Genomic DNA, 17,669 nt, shown 5'->3' with positions numbered 1-17,669 from the left:
TGCAGCCGACCAAGCTCCCACTCGCGAATCATTTAATGACAGCATCCGTCCACGTCGATATCCGATCGGGGCAAAATCACCGGCCCACTTATTTACTGCAGGAATAAGTATTGTATCGACATGCAGTGTCGTCTAATGCAAATGAGAAATGTGCTGGGCACTCTTTTCCACGACTTGCTGCAACGAAACGGACAGCTCGATACGCTACACTGATATTGCTTGCAAGGTTTTGACGTTCGTCCTAGCCCAAGATTGTCCTGCTGTTTGGATGGAGCTTGGTGTTTGGGCGGCCACTAGCGACGGATGTCTGCAAAGTCAAGTCTCTCCAGTAGGCCCTGCCAAATCGGTTCTGTATATGGCGGCCTGACGCAAAACACAGATGGTTTATTATAGGCTCGATACGTTAAAATGACTGCGACAGGTATGCACTTAAATATAAATAAGAACTCGTCGTTCGCAAATACCAACATACTCTTTGCTGGAGCCGTAATTTGATTGGTTTATAGATCTCGACATGATGTATAATTCGAAGGGCATACGCTATGGAATGTTGTGCGCTTTCATCTGGTAGGCAGTTTTGCCTCGTATTTCATACACACGCTATCTGCCACGTACACGCTTCGTTGTTACTACTGAGTGGCGTTTCGCATGGAGAAGGAGTGACCGCAAACGCGTGCTTTACGTAAAATTCTTCGACGAGGATGGGATTCGAACCCACGCGTGCAGAGCACATTGGATTAGCAGTCCAACGCCTTAACCACTCGGCCACCTCGTCTGCTGGAACTACATCTGCATCTTTGGCGAGTGCTTGCGCAAAGAAGACATCTGTCGATTCGAAAACGCATTCAAAGCACCGTACTGGGCCGGTGTCTGCGTCTAATGCCCAGCTGCAGTGCAGCCGACCAAGCTCCCACTCGCGAATCATTTAATGACAGCATCCGTCCACGTCGATATCCGATCGGGGCAAAATCACCGGCCCACTTATTTACTGCAGGAATAAGTATTGTATCGACATGCAGTGTCGTCTAATGCAAATGAGAAATGTGCTGGGCACTCTTTTCCACGACTTGCTGCAACGAAACGGACAGCTCGATACGCTACACTGATATTGCTTGCAAGGTTTTGACGTTCGTCCTATCCCAAGATTGTCCTGCTGTTTGGATGGAGCTTGGTGTTTGGGCGGCCACTAGCGACGGATGTCTGCAAAGTCAAGTCTCTCCAGTAGGCCCTGCCAAATCGGTTCTGTATATGGCGGCCTGACGCAAAACAAACTGTCGAAAGGCTACAGATGGATTATTATAGGCTCGATACGTTAAAATGACTGCGACAGGTATGCACTTAAATATAAATAAGAACTCGTCGTTCGCAAATACCAACATACTCTTTGCTGGAGCCGTAATTTGATTGGTTTATAGATCTCGACATGATGTATAATTCGAAGGGCATACGCTATGGAATGTTGTGCGCTTTCATCTGGTAGGCAGTTTTGCCTCGTATTTCATACACACGCTATCTGCCACGTACACGCTTCGTTGTTACTACTGAGTGGCGTTTCGCATGGAGAAGGAGTGACCGCAAACGCGTGCTTTACGTAAAATTCTTCGACGAGGATGGGATTCGAACCCACGCGTGCAGAGCACATTGGATTAGCAGTCCAACGCCTTAACCACTCGGCCACCTCGTCTGCTGGAACTACATCTGCATCTTTGGCGAGTGCTTGCGCAAAGAAGACATCTGTCGATTCGAAAACGCATTCAAAGCACCGTACTGGGCCGGTGTCTGCGTCTAATGCCCAGCTGCAGTGCAGCCGACCAAGCTCCCACTCGCGAATCATTTAATGACAGCATCCGTCCACGTCGATATCCGATCGGGGCAAAATCACCGGCCCACTTATTTACTGCAGGAATAAGTATTGTATCGACATGCAGTGTCGTCTAATGCAAATGAGAAATGTGCTGGGCACTCTTTTCCACGACTTGCTGCAACGAAACGGACAGCTCGATACGCTACACTGATATTGCTTGCAAGGTTTTGACGTTCGTCCTAGCCCAAGATTGTCCTGCTGTTTGGATGGAGCTTGGTGTTTGGGCGGCCACTAGCGACGGATGTCTGCAAAGTCAAGTCTCTCCAGTAGGCCCTGCCAAATCGGTTCTGTATATGGCGGCCTGACGCAAAACAAACTGTCGAAAGGCTACAGATGGATTATTATAGGCTCGATACGTTAAAATGACTGCGACAGGTATGCACTTAAATATAAATAAGAACTCGTCGTTCGCAAATACCAACATACTCTTTGCTGGAGCCGTAATTTGATTGGTTTATAGATCTCGACATGATGTATAATTCGAAGGGCATACGCTATGGAATGTTGTGCGCTTTCATCTGGTAGGCAGTTTCGCCTCGTATTTCATACACACGCTATCTGCCACGTACACGCTTCGTTGTTACTACTGAGTGGCGTTTCGCATGGAGAAGGAGTGACCGCAAACGCGTGCTTTACGTAAAATTCTTCGACGAGGATGGGATTCGAACCCACGCGTGCAGAGCACATTGGATTAGCAGTCCAACGCCTTAACCACTCGGCCACCTCGTCTGCTGGAACTACATCTGCATCTTTGGCGAGTGCTTGCGCAAAGAAGACATCTGTCGATTCGAAAACGCATTCAAAGCACCGTACTTGCCGGTGTCTGCGTCTAATGCCCAGCTGCAGTGCAGCCGACCAAGCTCCCACTCGCGAATCATTTAATGACAGCATCCGTCCACGTCGATATCCGATCGGGGCAAAATCACCGGCCCACTTATTTACTGCAGGAATAAGTATTGTATCGACATGCAGTGTCGTCTAATGCAAATGAGAAATGTGCTGGGCACTCTTTTCCACGACTTGCTGCAACGAAACGGACAGCTCGATACGCTACACTGATATTGCTTGCAAGGTTTTGACGTTCGTCCTAGCCCAAGATTGTCCTGCTGTTTGGATGGAGCTTGGTGTTTGGGCGGCCACTAGCGACGGATGTCTGCAAAGTCAAGTCTCTCCAGTAGGCCCTGCCAAATCGGTTCTGTATATGGCGGCCTGACGCAAAACAAACTGTCGAAAGGCGACAGTTGTGCTACAGATGGTTTATTATAGGCTCGATACGTTAAAATGACTGCGACAGGTATGCACTTAAATATAAATAAGAACTCGTCGTTCGCAAATACCAACATACTCTTTGCTGGAGCCGTAATTTGATTGGTTTATAGATCTCGACATGATGTATAATTCGAAGGGCATACGCTATGGAATGTTGTGCGCTTTCATCTGGTAGGCAGTTTTGCCTCGTATTTCATACACACGCTATCTGCCACGTTCACGCTTCGTTGTTACTACTGAGTGGCGTTTCGCATGGAGAATGAGTGACCGCAAACGCGTGCTTTACGTAAAATTCTTCGACGAGGATGGGATTCGAACCCTCGCTTGCAGAGCACATTGGATTAGCAGTCCAACGCCTTAACCACTCGGCCACCTCGTCTGCTGGAACTACATCTGCATCTTTGGCGAGTGCTTGCGCAAAGAAGACATCTGTCGATTCGAAAACGCATTCAAAGCACCGTACTGGGCCGGTGTCTGCGTCTAATGCCCAGCTGCAGTGCAGCCGACCAAGCTCCCACTCGCGAATCATTTAATGACAGCATCCGTCCACGTCGATATCCGATCGGGGCAAAATCACCGGCCCACTTATTTACTGCAGGAATAAGTATTGTATCGACATGCAGTGTCGTCTAATGCAAATGAGAAATGTGCTGGGCACTCTTTTCCACGACTTGCTGCAACGAAACGGACAGCTCGATACGCTACACTGATATTGCTTGCAAGGTTTTGACGTTCGTCCTAGCCCAAGATTGTCCTGCTGTTTGGATGGAGCTTGGTGTTTGGGCGGCCACTAGCGACGGATGTCTGCAAAGTCAAGTCTCTCCAGTAGGCCCTGCCAAATCGGTTCTGTATATGGCGGCCTGACGCAAAACAAAATGTCGAAAGGCGACAGTTGTGCTACAGACGGTTTATTATAGGCTCGATACGTTAAAATGACTGCGACAGGTATGCACTTAAATATAAATAAGAACTCGTCGTTCGCAAATACCATCATACTCTTTGCTGGAGCCGTAATTTGATTGGTTTATAGATCTCGACATGATGTATAATTCGAAGGGCATACGCTATGGAATGTTGTGCGCTTTCATCTGGTAGGCAGTTTTGCCTCGTATTTCATACACACGCTATCTGCCACGTACACGCTTCGTTGTTACTACTGAGTGGCGTTTCGCATGGAGAAGGAGTGACCGCAAACGCGTGCTTTACGTAAAATTCTTCGACGAGGATGGGATTCGAACCCTCGCGTGCAGAGCACATTGGATTAGCAGTCCAACGCCTTAACCACTCGGCCACCTCGTCTGCTGGAACTACATCTGCATCTTTGGCGAGTGCTTGCGCAAAGAAGACATCTGTCGATTCGAAAACGCATTCAAAGCACCGTACTGGGCCGGTGTCTGCGTCTAATGCCCAGCTGCAGTGCAGCCGACCAAGCTCCCACTCGCGAATCATTTAATGACAGCATCCGTCCACGTCGATATCCGATCGGGGCAAAATCACCGGCCCACTTATTTACTGCAGGAATAAGTATTGTATCGACATGCAGTGTCGTCTAATGCAAATGAGAAATGTGCTGGGCACTCTTTTCCACGACTTGCTGCAACGAAACGGACAGCTCGATACGCTACACTGATATTGCTTGCAAGGTTTTGACGTTCGTCCTAGCCCAAGATTGTCCTGCTGTTTGGATGGAGCTTGGTGTTTGGGCGGCCACTAGCGACGGATGTCTGCAAAGTCAAGTCTCTCCAGTAGGCCCTGCCAAATCGGTTCTGTATATGGCGGCCTGACGCAAAACAAACTGTCGAAAGGCGACAGTTGTGCTACAGATGGTTTATTATAGGCTCGATACGTTAAAATGACTGCGACAGGTATGCACTTAAATATAAATAAGAACTCGTCGTTCGCAAATACCATCATACTCTTTGCTGGAGCCGTAATTTGATTGGTTTATAGATCTCGACATGATGTATAATTCGAAGGGCATACGCTATGGAATGTTGTGCGCTTTCATCTGGTAGGCAGTTTTGCTTCGTATTTCATACACACGCTATCTGCCACGTACACGCTTCGTTGTTACTACTGAGTGGCGTTTCGCATGGAGAAGGAGTGACCGCAAACGCGTGCTTTACGTAAAATTCTTCGACGAGGATGGGATTCGAACCCTCGCGTGCAGAGCACATTGGATTAGCAGTCCAACGCCTTAACCACTCGGCCACCTCGTCTGCTGGAACTACATCTGCATCTTTGGCGAGTGCTTGCGCAAAGAAGACATCTGTCGATTCGAAAACGCATTCAAAGCACCGTACTTGCCGGTGTCTGCGTCTAATGCCCAGCTGCAGTGCAGCCGACCAAGCTCCCACTCGCGAATCATTTAATGACAGCATCCGTCCACGTCGATATCCGATCGGGGCAAAATCACCGGCCCACTTATTTACTGCAGGAATAAGTATTGTATCGACATGCAGTGTCGTCTAATGCAAATGAGAAATGTGCTGGGCACTCTTTTCCACGACTTGCTGCAACGAAACGGACAGCTCGATACGCTACACTGATATTGCTTGCAAGGTTTTGACGTTCGTCCTAGCCCAAGATTGTCCTGCTGTTTGGATGGAGCTTGGTGTTTGGGCGGCCACTAGCGACGGATGTCTGCAAAGTCAAGTCTCTCCAGTAGGCCCTGCCAAATCGGTTCTGTATATGGCGGCCTGACGCAAAACAAACTGTCGAAAGGCGACAGTTGTGCTACAGATGGTTTATTATAGGCTCGATACGTTAAAATGACTGCGACAGGTATGCACTTAAATATAAATAAGAACTCGTCGTTCGCAAATACCAACATACTCTTTGCTGGAGCCGTAATTTGATTGGTTTATAGATCTCGACATGATGTATAATTCGAAGGGCATACGCTATGGAATGTTGTGCGCTTTCATCTGGTAGGCAGTTTTGCCTCGTATTTCATACACACGCTATCTGCCACGTTCACGCTTCGTTGTTACTACTGAGTGGCGTTTCGCATGGAGAATGAGTGACCGCAAACGCGTGCTTTACGTAAAATTCTTCGACGAGGATGGGATTCGAACCCTCGCTTGCAGAGCACATTGGATTAGCAGTCCAACGCCTTAACCACTCGGCCACCTCGTCTGCTGGAACTACATCTGCATCTTTGGCGAGTGCTTGCGCAAAGAAGACATCTGTCGATTCGAAAACGCATTCAAAGCACCGTACTGGGCCGGTGTCTGCGTCTAATGCCCAGCTGCAGTGCAGCCGACCAAGCTCCCACTCGCGAATCATTTAATGACAGCATCCGTCCACGTCGATATCCGATCGGGGCAAAATCACCGGCCCACTTATTTACTGCAGGAATAAGTATTGTATCGACATGCAGTGTCGTCTAATGCAAATGAGAAATGTGCTGGGCACTCTTTTCCACGACTTGCTGCAACGAAACGGACAGCTCGATACGCTACACTGATATTGCTTGCAAGGTTTTGACGTTCGTCCTAGCCCAAGATTGTCCTGCTGTTTGGATGGAGCTTGGTGTTTGGGCGGCCACTAGCGACGGATGTCTGCAAAGTCAAGTCTCTCCAGTAGGCCCTGCCAAATCGGTTCTGTATATGGCGGCCTGACGCAAAACAAAATGTCGAAAGGCGACAGTTGTGCTACAGACGGTTTATTATAGGCTCGATACGTTAAAATGACTGCGACAGGTATGCACTTAAATATAAATAAGAACTCGTCGTTCGCAAATACCATCATACTCTTTGCTGGAGCCGTAATTTGATTGGTTTATAGATCTCGACATGATGTATAATTCGAAGGGCATACGCTATGGAATGTTGTGCGCTTTCATCTGGTAGGCAGTTTTGCCTCGTATTTCATACACACGCTATCTGCCACGTACACGCTTCGTTGTTACTACTGAGTGGCGTTTCGCATGGAGAAGGAGTGACCGCAAACGCGTGCTTTACGTAAAATTCTTCGACGAGGATGGGATTCGAACCCTCGCGTGCAGAGCACATTGGATTAGCAGTCCAACGCCTTAACCACTCGGCCACCTCGTCTGCTGGAACTACATCTGCATCTTTGGCGAGTGTTTGCGCAAAGAAGACATCTGTCGATTCGAAAACGCATTCAAAGCACCGTACTGGGCCGGTGTCTGCGTCTAATGCCCAGCTGCAGTGCAGCCGACCAAGCTCCCACTCGCGAATCATTTAATGACAGCATCCGTCCACGTCGATATCCGATCGGGGCAAAATCACCGGCCCACTTATTTACTGCAGGAATAAGTATTGTATCGACATGCAGTGTCGTCTAATGCAAATGAGAAATGTGCTGGGCACTCTTTTCCACGACTTGCTGCAACGAAACGGACAGCTCGATACGCTACACTGATATTGCTTGCAAGGTTTTGACGTTCGTCCTAGCCCAAGATTGTCCTGCTGTTTGGATGGAGCTTGGTGTTTGGGCGGCCACTAGCGACGGATGTCTGCAAAGTCAAGTCTCTCCAGTAGGCCCTGCCAAATCGGTTCTGTATATGGCGGCCTGACGCAAAACAAACTGTCGAAAGGCGACAGTTGTGCTACAGATGGTTTATTATAGGCTCGATACGTTAAAATGACTGCGACAGGTATGCACTTAAATATAAATAAGAACTCGTCGTTCGCAAATACCATCATACTCTTTGCTGGAGCCGTAATTTGATTGGTTTATAGATCTCGACATGATGTATAATTCGAAGGGCATACGCTATGGAATGTTGTGCGCTTTCATCTGGTAGGCAGTTTTGCTTCGTATTTCATACACACGCTATCTGCCACGTACACGCTTCGTTGTTACTACTGAGTGGCGTTTCGCATGGAGAAGGAGTGACCGCAAACGCGTGCTTTACGTAAAATTCTTCGACGAGGATGGGATTCGAACCCTCGCGTGCAGAGCACATTGGATTAGCAGTCCAACGCCTTAACCACTCGGCCACCTCGTCTGCTGGAACTACATCTGCATCTTTGGCGAGTGCTTGCGCAAAGAAGACATCTGTCGATTCGAAAACGCATTCAAAGCACCGTACTGGACCGGTGTCTGCGTCTAATGCCCAGCTGCAGTGCAGCCGACCAAGCTCCCACTCGCGAATCATTTAATGACAGCATCCGTCCACGTCGATATCCGATCGGGGCAAAATCACCGGCCCACTTATTTACTGCAGGAATAAGTATTGTATCGACATGCAGTGTCGTCTAATGCAAATGAGAAATGTGCTGGGCACTCTTTTCCACGACTTGCTGCAACGAAACGGACAGCTCGATACGCTACACTGATATTGCTTGCAAGGTTTTGACGTTCGTCCTAGCCCAAGATTGTCCTGCTGTTTGGATGGAGCTTGGTGTTTGGGCGGCCACTAGCGACGGATGTCTGCAAAGTCAAGTCTCTCCAGTAGGCCCTGCCAAATCGGTTCTGTATATGGCGGCCTGACGCAAAACAAACTGTCGAAAGGCGACAGTTGTGCTACAGATGGTTTATTATAGGCTCGATACGTTAAAATGACTGCGACAGGTATGCACTTAAATATAAATAAGAACTCGTCGTTCGCAAATACCAACATACTCTTTGCTGGAGCCGTAATTTGATTGGTTTATAGATCTCGACATGATGTATAATTCGAAGGGCATACGCTATGGAATGTTGTGCGCTTTCATCTGGTAGGCAGTTTTGCCTCGTATTTCATACACACGCTATCTGCCACGTACACGCTTCGTTGTTACTACTGAGTGGCGTTTCGCATGGAGAAAGAGTGACCGCAAACGCGTGCTTTACGTAAAATTCTTCGACGAGGATGGGATTCGAACCCACGCGTGCAGAGCACATTGGATTAGCAGTCCAACGCCTTAACCACTCGGCCACCTCGTCTGCTGGAACTACATCTGCATCTTTGGCGAGTGCTTGCGCAAAGAAGACATCTGTCGATTCGAAAACGCATTCAAAGCACCGTACTGGGCCGGTGTCTGCGTCTAATGCCCAGCTGCAGTGCAGCCGACCAAGCTCCCACTCGCGAATCATTTAATGACAGCATCCGTCCACGTCGATATCCGATCGGGGCAAAATCACCGGCCCACTTATTTACTGCAGGAATAAGTATTGTATCGACATGCAGTGTCGTCTAATGCAAATGAGAAATGTGCTGGGCACTCTTTTCCACGACTTGCTGCAACGAAACGGACAGCTCGATACGCTACACTGATATTGCTTGCAAGGTTTTGACGTTCGTCCTAGCCCAAGATTGTCCTGCTGTTTGGATGGAGCTTGGTGTTTGGGCGGCCACTAGCGACGGATGTCTGCAAAGTCAAGTCTCTCCAGTAGGCCCTGCCAAATCGGTTCTGTATATGGCGGCCTGACGCAAAACAAACTGTCGAAAGGCGACAGTTGTGCTACAGATGGTTTATTATAGGCTCGATACGTTAAAATGACTGCGACAGGTATGCACTTAAATATAAATAAGAACTCGTCGTTCGCAAATACCAACATACTCTTTGCTGGAGCCGTAATTTGATTGGTTTATAGATCTCGACATGATGTATAATTCGAAGGGCATACGCTATGGAATGTTGTGCGCTTTCATCTGGTAGGCAGTTTTGCCTCGTATTTCATACACACGCTATCTGCCACGTACACGCTTCGTTGTTACTACTGAGTGGCGTTTCGCATGGAGAAAGAGTGACCGCAAACGCGTGCTTTACGTAAAATTCTTCGACGAGGATGGGATTCGAACCCACGCGTGCAGAGCACATTGGATTAGCAGTCCAACGCCTTAACCACTCGGCCACCTCGTCTGCTGGAACTACATCTGCATCTTTGGCGAGTGCTTGCGCAAAGAAGACATCTGTCGATTCGAAAACGCATTCAAAGCACCGTACTGGGCCGGTGTCTGCGTCTAATGCCCAGCTGCAGTGCAGCCGACCAAGCTCCCACTCGCGAATCATTTAATGACAGCATCCGTCCACGTCGATATCCGATCGGGGCAAAATCACCGGCCCACTTATTTACTGCAGGAATAAGTATTGTATCGACATGCAGTGTCGTCTAATGCAAATGAGAAATGTGCTGGGCACTCTTTTCCACGACTTGCTGCAACGAAACGGACAGCTCGATACGCTACACTGATATTGCTTGCAAGGTTTTGACGTTCGTCCTAGCCCAAGATTGTCCTGCTGTTTGGATGGAGCTTGGTGTTTGGGCGGCCACTAGCGACGGATGTCTGCAAAGTCAAGTCTCTCCAGTAGGCCCTGCCAAATCGGTTCTGTATATGGCGGCCTGACGCAAAACAAACTGTCGAAAGGCGACAGTTGTGCTACAGATGGTTTATTATAGGCTCGATACGTTAAAATGACTGCGACAGGTATGCACTTAAATATAAATAAGAACTCGTCGTTCGCAAATACCAACATACTCTTTGCTGGAGCCGTAATTTGATTGGTTTATAGATCTCGACATGATGTATAATTCGAAGGGCATACGCTATGGAATGTTGTGCGCTTTCATCTGGTAGGCAGTTTTGCTTCGTATTTCATACACACGCTATCTGCCACGTACACGCTTCGTTGTTACTACTGAGTGGCGTTTCGCATGGAGAAGGAGTGACCGCAAACGCGTGCTTTACGTAAAATTCTTCGACGAGGATGGGATTCGAACCCTCGCGTGCAGAGCACATTGGATTAGCAGTCCAACGCCTTAACCACTCGGCCACCTCGTCTGCTGGAACTACATCTGCATCTTTGGCGAGTGCTTGCGCAAAGAAGACATCTGTCGATTCGAAAACGCATTCAAAGCACCGTACTGGACCGGTGTCTGCGTCTAATGCCCAGCTGCAGTGCAGCCGACCAAGCTCCCACTCGCGAATCATTTAATGACAGCATCCGTCCACGTCGATATCCGATCGGGGCAAAATCACCGGCCCACTTATTTACTGCAGGAATAAGTATTGTATCGACATGCAGTGTCGTCTAATGCAAATGAGAAATGTGCTGGGCACTCTTTTCCACGACTTGCTGCAACGAAACGGACAGCTCGATACGCTACACTGATATTGCTTGCAAGGTTTTGACGTTCGTCCTAGCCCAAGATTGTCCTGCTGTTTGGATGGAGCTTGGTGTTTGGGCGGCCACTAGCGACGGATGTCTGCAAAGTCAAGTCTCTCCAGTAGGCCCTGCCAAATCGGTTCTGTATATGGCGGCCTGACGCAAAACAAACTGTCGAAAGGCGACAGTTGTGCTACAGATGGTTTATTATAGGCTCGATACGTTAAAATGACTGCGACAGGTATGCACTTAAATATAAATAAGAACTCGTCGTTCGCAAATACCAACATACTCTTTGCTGGAGCCGTAATTTGATTGGTTTATAGATCTCGACATGATGTATAATTCGAAGGGCATACGCTATGGAATGTTGTGCGCTTTCATCTGGTAGGCAGTTTTGCCTCGTATTTCATACACACGCTATCTGCCACGTACACGCTTCGTTGTTACTACTGAGTGGCGTTTCGCATGGAGAAAGAGTGACCGCAAACGCGTGCTTTACGTAAAATTCTTCGACGAGGATGGGATTCGAACCCACGCGTGCAGAGCACATTGGATTAGCAGTCCAACGCCTTAACCACTCGGCCACCTCGTCTGCTGGAACTACATCTGCATCTTTGGCGAGTGCTTGCGCAAAGAAGACATCTGTCGATTCGAAAACGCATTCAAAGCACCGTACTGGGCCGGTGTCTGCGTCTAATGCCCAGCTGCAGTGCAGCCGACCAAGCTCCCACTCGCGAATCATTTAATGACAGCATCCGTCCACGTCGATATCCGATCGGGGCAAAATCACCGGCCCACTTATTTACTGCAGGAATAAGTATTGTATCGACATGCAGTGTCGTCTAATGCAAATGAGAAATGTGCTGGGCACTCTTTTCCACGACTTGCTGCAACGAAACGGACAGCTCGATACGCTACACTGATATTGCTTGCAAGGTTTTGACGTTCGTCCTAGCCCAAGATTGTCCTGCTGTTTGGATGGAGCTTGGTGTTTGGGCGGCCACTAGCGACGGATGTCTGCAAAGTCAAGTCTCTCCAGTAGGCCCTGCCAAATCGGTTCTGTATATGGCGGCCTGACGCAAAACAAACTGTCGAAAGGCGACAGTTGTGCTACAGATGGTTTATTATAGGCTCGATACGTTAAAATGACTGCGACAGGTATGCACTTAAATATAAATAAGAACTCGTCGTTCGCAAATACCAACATACTCTTTGCTGGAGCCGTAATTTGATTGGTTTATAGATCTCGACATGATGTATAATTCGAAGGGCATACGCTATGGAATGTTGTGCGCTTTCATCTGGTAGGCAGTTTTGCCTCGTATTTCATACACACGCTATCTGCCACGTACACGCTTCGTTGTTACTACTGAGTGGCGTTTCGCATGGAGAAGGAGTGACCGCAAACGCGTGCTTTACGTAAAATTCTTCGACGAGGATGGGATTCGCAGTCCAACGCCTTAACCACTCGGCCACCTCGTCTGCTGGAACTACATCTGCATCTTTGGCGAGTGCTTGCGCAAAGAAGACATCTGTCGATTCGAAAACGCATTCAAAGCACCGTACTGGGCCGGTGTCTGCGTCTAATGCCCAGCTGCACTGCAGCCGACCAAGCTCCCACTCGCGAATCATTTAATGACAGCATCCGTCCACGTCGATATCCGATCGGGGCAAAATCACCGGCCCACTTATTTACTGCAGGAATAAGTATTGTATCGACATGCAGTGTCGTCTAATGCAAATGAGAAATGTGCTGGGCACTCTTTTCCACGACTTGCTGCAACGAAACGGACAGCTCGATACGCTACACTGATATTGCTTGCAAGGTTTTGACGTTCGTCCTAGCCCAAGATTGTCCTGCTGTTTGGATGGAGCTTGGTGTTTGGGCGGCCACTAGCGACGGATGTCTGCAAAGTCAAGTCTCTCCAGTAGGCCCTGCCAAATCGGTTCTGTATATGGCGGCCTGACGCAAAACAAACTGTCGAAAGGCTACAGATGGATTATTATAGGCTCGATACGTTAAAATGACTGCGACAGGTATGCACTTAAATATAAATAAGAACTCGTCGTTCGCAAATACCAACATACCCTTTGCTGGAGCCGTAATTTGATTGGTTTATAGATCTCGACATGATGTATAATTCGAAGGGCATACGCTATGGAATGTTGTGCGCTTTCATCTGGTAGGCAGTTTTGCCTCGTATTTCATACACACGCTATCTGCCACGTACACGCTTCGTTGTTACTACTGAGTGGCGTTTCGCATGGAGAAGGAGTGACCGCAAACGCGTGCTTTACGTAAAATTCTTCGACGAGGATGGGATTCGAACCCACGCGTGCAGAGCACATTGGATTAGCAGTCCAACGCCTTAACCACTCGGCCACCTCGTCTGCTGGAACTACATCTGCATCTTTGGCGAGTGCTTGCGCAAAGAAGACATCTGTCGATTCGAAAACGCATTCAAAGCACCGTACTTGCCGGTGTCTGCGTCTAATGCCCAGCTGCAGTGCAGCCGACCAAGCTCCCACTCGCGAATCATTTAATGACAGCATCCGTCCACGTCGATATCCGATCGGGGCAAAATCACCGGCCCACTTATTTACTGCAGGAATAAGTATTGTATCGACATGCAGTGTCGTCTAATGCAAATGAGAAATGTGCTGGGCACTCTTTTCCACGACTTGCTGCAACGAAACGGACAGCTCGATACGCTACACTGATATTGCTTGCAAGGTTTTGACGTTCGTCCTAGCCCAAGATTGTCCTGCTGTTTGGATGGAGCTTGGTGTTTGGGCGGCCACTAGCGACGGATGTCTGCAAAGTCAAGTCTCTCCAGTAGGCCCTGCCAAATCGGTTCTGTATATGGCGGCCTGACGCAAAACAAACTGTCGAAAGGCGACAGTTGTGCTACAGATGGTTTATTATAGGCTCGATACGTTAAAATGACTGCGACAGGTATGCACTTAAATATAAATAAGAACTCGTCGTTCGCAAATACCAACATACTCTTTGCTGGAGCCGTAATTTGATTGGTTTATAGATCTCGACATGATGTATAATTCGAAGGGCATACGCTATGGAATGTTGTGCGCTTTCATCTGGTAGGCAGTTTTGCCTCGTATTTCATACACACGCTATCTGCCACGTACACGCTTCGTTGTTACTACTGAGTGGCGTTTCGCATGGAGAAAGAGTGACCGCAAACGCGTGCTTTACGTAAAATTCTTCGACGAGGATGGGATTCGAACCCACGCGTGCAGAGCACATTGGATTAGCAGTCCAACGCCTTAACCACTCGGCCACCTCGTCTGCTGGAACTACATCTGCATCTTTGGCGAGTGCTTGCGCAAAGAAGACATCTGTCGATTCGAAAACGCATTCAAAGCACCGTACTGGGCCGGTGTCTGCGTCTAATGCCCAGCTGCAGTGCAGCCGACCAAGCTCCCACTCGCGAATCATTTAATGACAGCATCCGTCCACGTCGATATCCGATCGGGGCAAAATCACCGGCCCACTTATTTACTGCAGGAATAAGTATTGTATCGACATGCAGTGTCGTCTAATGCAAATGAGAAATGTGCTGGGCACTCTTTTCCACGACTTGCTGCAACGAAACGGACAGCTCGATACGCTACACTGATATTGCTTGCAAGGTTTTGACGTTCGTCCTAGCCCAAGATTGTCCTGCTGTTTGGATGGAGCTTGGTGTTTGGGCGGCCACTAGCGACGGATGTCTGCAAAGTCAAGTCTCTCCAGTAGGCCCTGCCAAATCGGTTCTGTATATGGCGGCCTGACGCAAAACAAACTGTCGAAAGGCGACAGTTGTGCTACAGATGGTTTATTATAGGCTCGATACGTTAAAATGACTGCGACAGGTATGCACTTAAATATAAATAAGAACTCGTCGTTCGCAAATACCAACATACTCTTTGCTGGAGCCGTAATTTGATTGGTTTATAGATCTCGACATGATGTATAATTCGAAGGGCATACGCTATGGAATGTTGTGCGCTTTCATCTGGTAGGCAGTTTTGCCTCGTATTTCATACACACGCTATCTGCCACGTACACGCTTCGTTGTTACTACTGAGTGGCGTTTCGCATGGAGAAGGAGTGACCGCAAACGCGTGCTTTACGTAAAATTCTTCGACGAGGATGGGATTCGCAGTCCAACGCCTTAACCACTCGGCCACCTCGTCTGCTGGAACTACATCTGCATCTTTGGCGAGTGCTTGCGCAAAGAAGACATCTGTCGATTCGAAAACGCATTCAAAGCACCGTACTGGGCCGGTGTCTGCGTCTAATGCCCAGCTGCACTGCAGCCGACCAAGCTCCCACTCGCGAATCATTTAATGACAGCATCCGTCCACGTCGATATCCGATCGGGGCAAAATCACCGGCCCACTTATTTACTGCAGGAATAAGTATTGTATCGACATGCAGTGTCGTCTAATGCAAATGAGAAATGTGCTGGGCACTCTTTTCCACGACTTGCTGCAACGAAACGGACAGCTCGATACGCTACACTGATATTGCTTGCAAGGTTTTGACGTTCGTCCTAGCCCAAGATTGTCCTGCTGTTTGGATGGAGCTTGGTGTTTGGGCGGCCACTAGCGACGGATGTCTGCAAAGTCAAGTCTCTCCAGTAGGCCCTGCCAAATCGGTTCTGTATATGGCGGCCTGACGCAAAACAAACTGTCGAAAGGCTACAGATGGATTATTATAGGCTCGATACGTTAAAATGACTGCGACAGGTATGCACTTAAATATAAATAAGAACTCGTCGTTCGCAAATACCAACATACCCTTTGCTGGAGCCGTAATTTGATTGGTTTATAGATCTCGACATGATGTATAATTCGAAGGGCATACGCTATGGAATGTTGTGCGCTTTCATCTGGTAGGCAGTTTTGCCTCGTATTTCATACACACGCTATCTGCCACGTACACGCTTCGTTGTTACTACTGAGTGGCGTTTCGCATGGAGAAGGAGTGACCGCAAACGCGTGCTTTACGTAAAATTCTTCGACGAGGATGGGATTCGAACCCACGCGTGCAGAGCACATTGGATTAGCAGTCCAACGCCTTAACCACTCGGCCACCTCGTCTGCTGGAACTACATCTGCATCTTTGGCGAGTGCTTGCGCAAAGAAGACATCTGTCGATTCGAAAACGCATTCAAAGCACCGTACTTGCCGGTGTCTGCGTCTAATGCCCAGCTGCAGTGCAGCCGACCAAGCTCCCACTCGCGAATCATTTAATGACAGCATCCGTCCACGTCGATATCCGATCGGGGCAAAATCACCGGCCCACTTATTTACTGCAGGAATAAGTATTGTATCGACATGCAGTGTCGTCTAATGCAAATGAGAAATGTGCTGGGCACTCTTTTCCACGACTTGCTGCAACGAAACGGACAGCTCGATACGCTACACTGATATTGCTTGCAAGGTTTTGACGTTCGTCCTAGCCCAAGATTGTCCTGCTGTTTGGATGGAGCTTGGTGTTTGGGCGGCCACTAGCGACGGATGTCTGCAAAGTCAAGTCTCTCCAGTAGGCCCTGCCAAATCGGTTCTGTATATGGCGGCCTGACGCAAAACAAACTGTCGAAAGGCGACAGTTGTGCTACAGATGGTTTATTATAGGCTCGATACGTTAAAATGACTGCGACAGGTATGCACTTAAATATAAATAAGAACTCGTCGTTCGCAAATACCAACATACTCTTTGCTGGAGCCGTAATTTGATTGGTTTATAGATCTCGACATGATGTATAATTCGAAGGGCATACGCTATGGAATGTTGTGCGCTTTCATCTGGTAGGCAGTTTTGCCTCGTATTTCATACACACGCTATCTGCCACGTACACGCTTCGTTGTTACTACTGAGTGGCGTTTCGCATGGAGAAAGAGTGACCGCAAACGCGTGCTTTACGTAAAATTCTTCGACGAGGATGGGATTCGAACCCACGCGTGCAGAGCACATTGGATTAGCAGTCCAACGCCTTAACCACTCGGCCACCTCGTCTGCTGGAACTACATCTGCATCTTTGGCGAGTGCTTGCGCAAAGAAGACATCTGTCGATTCGAAAACGCATTCAAAGCACCGTACTGGGCCGGTGTCTGCGTCTAATGCCCAGCTGCAGTGCAGCCGACCAAGCTCCCACTCGCGAATCATTTAATGACAGCATCCGTCCACGTCGATATCCGATCGGGGCAAAATCACCGGCCCACTTATTTACTGCAGGAATAAGTATTGTATCGACATGCAGTGTCGTCTAATGCAAATGAGAAATGTGCTGGGCACTCTTTTCCACGACTTGCTGCAACGAAACGGACAGCTCGATACGCTACACTGATATTGCTTGCAAGGTTTTGACGTTCGTCCTAGCCCAAGATTGTCCTGCTGTTTGGATGGAGCTTGGTGTTTGGGCGGCCACTAGCGACGGATGTCTGCAAAGTCAAGTCTC

General features: G+C 48.5%; 17 non-coding genes across 17 annotated transcripts; all 17 read right to left on the bottom strand.

The window, feature by feature from the left end:
• Positions 1–693: 693 nt before the first annotated feature.
• Trnas-gcu (transfer RNA serine (anticodon GCU)) lies at positions 694–775 on the bottom strand. The gene has a single exon. It is a non-coding gene; the product is annotated as a tRNA-Ser (tRNA).
• Positions 776–1,602: 827 nt separating this feature from the next.
• On the bottom strand, positions 1,603–1,684 carry Trnas-gcu (transfer RNA serine (anticodon GCU)). The gene has a single exon. It is a non-coding gene; the product is annotated as a tRNA-Ser (tRNA).
• An 827-nt stretch (positions 1,685–2,511) lies between these two features.
• On the bottom strand, positions 2,512–2,593 carry Trnas-gcu (transfer RNA serine (anticodon GCU)). The gene has a single exon. It is a non-coding gene; the product is annotated as a tRNA-Ser (tRNA).
• Positions 2,594–3,430: 837 nt separating this feature from the next.
• Positions 3,431–3,512, bottom strand: Trnas-gcu (transfer RNA serine (anticodon GCU)). The gene has a single exon. It is a non-coding gene; the product is annotated as a tRNA-Ser (tRNA).
• An 838-nt stretch (positions 3,513–4,350) lies between these two features.
• Positions 4,351–4,432, bottom strand: Trnas-gcu (transfer RNA serine (anticodon GCU)). Its single transcript has one exon. It is a non-coding gene; the product is annotated as a tRNA-Ser (tRNA).
• An 838-nt stretch (positions 4,433–5,270) lies between these two features.
• Trnas-gcu (transfer RNA serine (anticodon GCU)) lies at positions 5,271–5,352 on the bottom strand. Its single transcript has one exon. It is a non-coding gene; the product is annotated as a tRNA-Ser (tRNA).
• An 837-nt stretch (positions 5,353–6,189) lies between these two features.
• Trnas-gcu (transfer RNA serine (anticodon GCU)) lies at positions 6,190–6,271 on the bottom strand. The gene has a single exon. It is a non-coding gene; the product is annotated as a tRNA-Ser (tRNA).
• Positions 6,272–7,109: 838 nt separating this feature from the next.
• Trnas-gcu (transfer RNA serine (anticodon GCU)) lies at positions 7,110–7,191 on the bottom strand. The gene has a single exon. It is a non-coding gene; the product is annotated as a tRNA-Ser (tRNA).
• An 838-nt stretch (positions 7,192–8,029) lies between these two features.
• On the bottom strand, positions 8,030–8,111 carry Trnas-gcu (transfer RNA serine (anticodon GCU)). The gene has a single exon. It is a non-coding gene; the product is annotated as a tRNA-Ser (tRNA).
• Positions 8,112–8,949: 838 nt separating this feature from the next.
• Trnas-gcu (transfer RNA serine (anticodon GCU)) lies at positions 8,950–9,031 on the bottom strand. Its single transcript has one exon. It is a non-coding gene; the product is annotated as a tRNA-Ser (tRNA).
• Positions 9,032–9,869: 838 nt separating this feature from the next.
• On the bottom strand, positions 9,870–9,951 carry Trnas-gcu (transfer RNA serine (anticodon GCU)). The gene has a single exon. It is a non-coding gene; the product is annotated as a tRNA-Ser (tRNA).
• Positions 9,952–10,789: 838 nt separating this feature from the next.
• On the bottom strand, positions 10,790–10,871 carry Trnas-gcu (transfer RNA serine (anticodon GCU)). The gene has a single exon. It is a non-coding gene; the product is annotated as a tRNA-Ser (tRNA).
• Positions 10,872–11,709: 838 nt separating this feature from the next.
• Trnas-gcu (transfer RNA serine (anticodon GCU)) lies at positions 11,710–11,791 on the bottom strand. Its single transcript has one exon. It is a non-coding gene; the product is annotated as a tRNA-Ser (tRNA).
• A 1,717-nt stretch (positions 11,792–13,508) lies between these two features.
• On the bottom strand, positions 13,509–13,590 carry Trnas-gcu (transfer RNA serine (anticodon GCU)). The gene has a single exon. It is a non-coding gene; the product is annotated as a tRNA-Ser (tRNA).
• Positions 13,591–14,427: 837 nt separating this feature from the next.
• Trnas-gcu (transfer RNA serine (anticodon GCU)) lies at positions 14,428–14,509 on the bottom strand. Its single transcript has one exon. It is a non-coding gene; the product is annotated as a tRNA-Ser (tRNA).
• A 1,717-nt stretch (positions 14,510–16,226) lies between these two features.
• On the bottom strand, positions 16,227–16,308 carry Trnas-gcu (transfer RNA serine (anticodon GCU)). Its single transcript has one exon. It is a non-coding gene; the product is annotated as a tRNA-Ser (tRNA).
• An 837-nt stretch (positions 16,309–17,145) lies between these two features.
• On the bottom strand, positions 17,146–17,227 carry Trnas-gcu (transfer RNA serine (anticodon GCU)). The gene has a single exon. It is a non-coding gene; the product is annotated as a tRNA-Ser (tRNA).
• Between the last annotated feature and the right edge of the window lie 442 nt (positions 17,228–17,669).

This window comes from Schistocerca cancellata, chromosome 2 (assembly GCF_023864275.1).
Source record: "Schistocerca cancellata isolate TAMUIC-IGC-003103 chromosome 2, iqSchCanc2.1, whole genome shotgun sequence".
NCBI lineage: Eukaryota > Metazoa > Arthropoda > Insecta > Orthoptera > Acrididae > Schistocerca > Schistocerca cancellata.
This window is presented reverse-complemented; position numbering and strand designations above follow the sequence as displayed.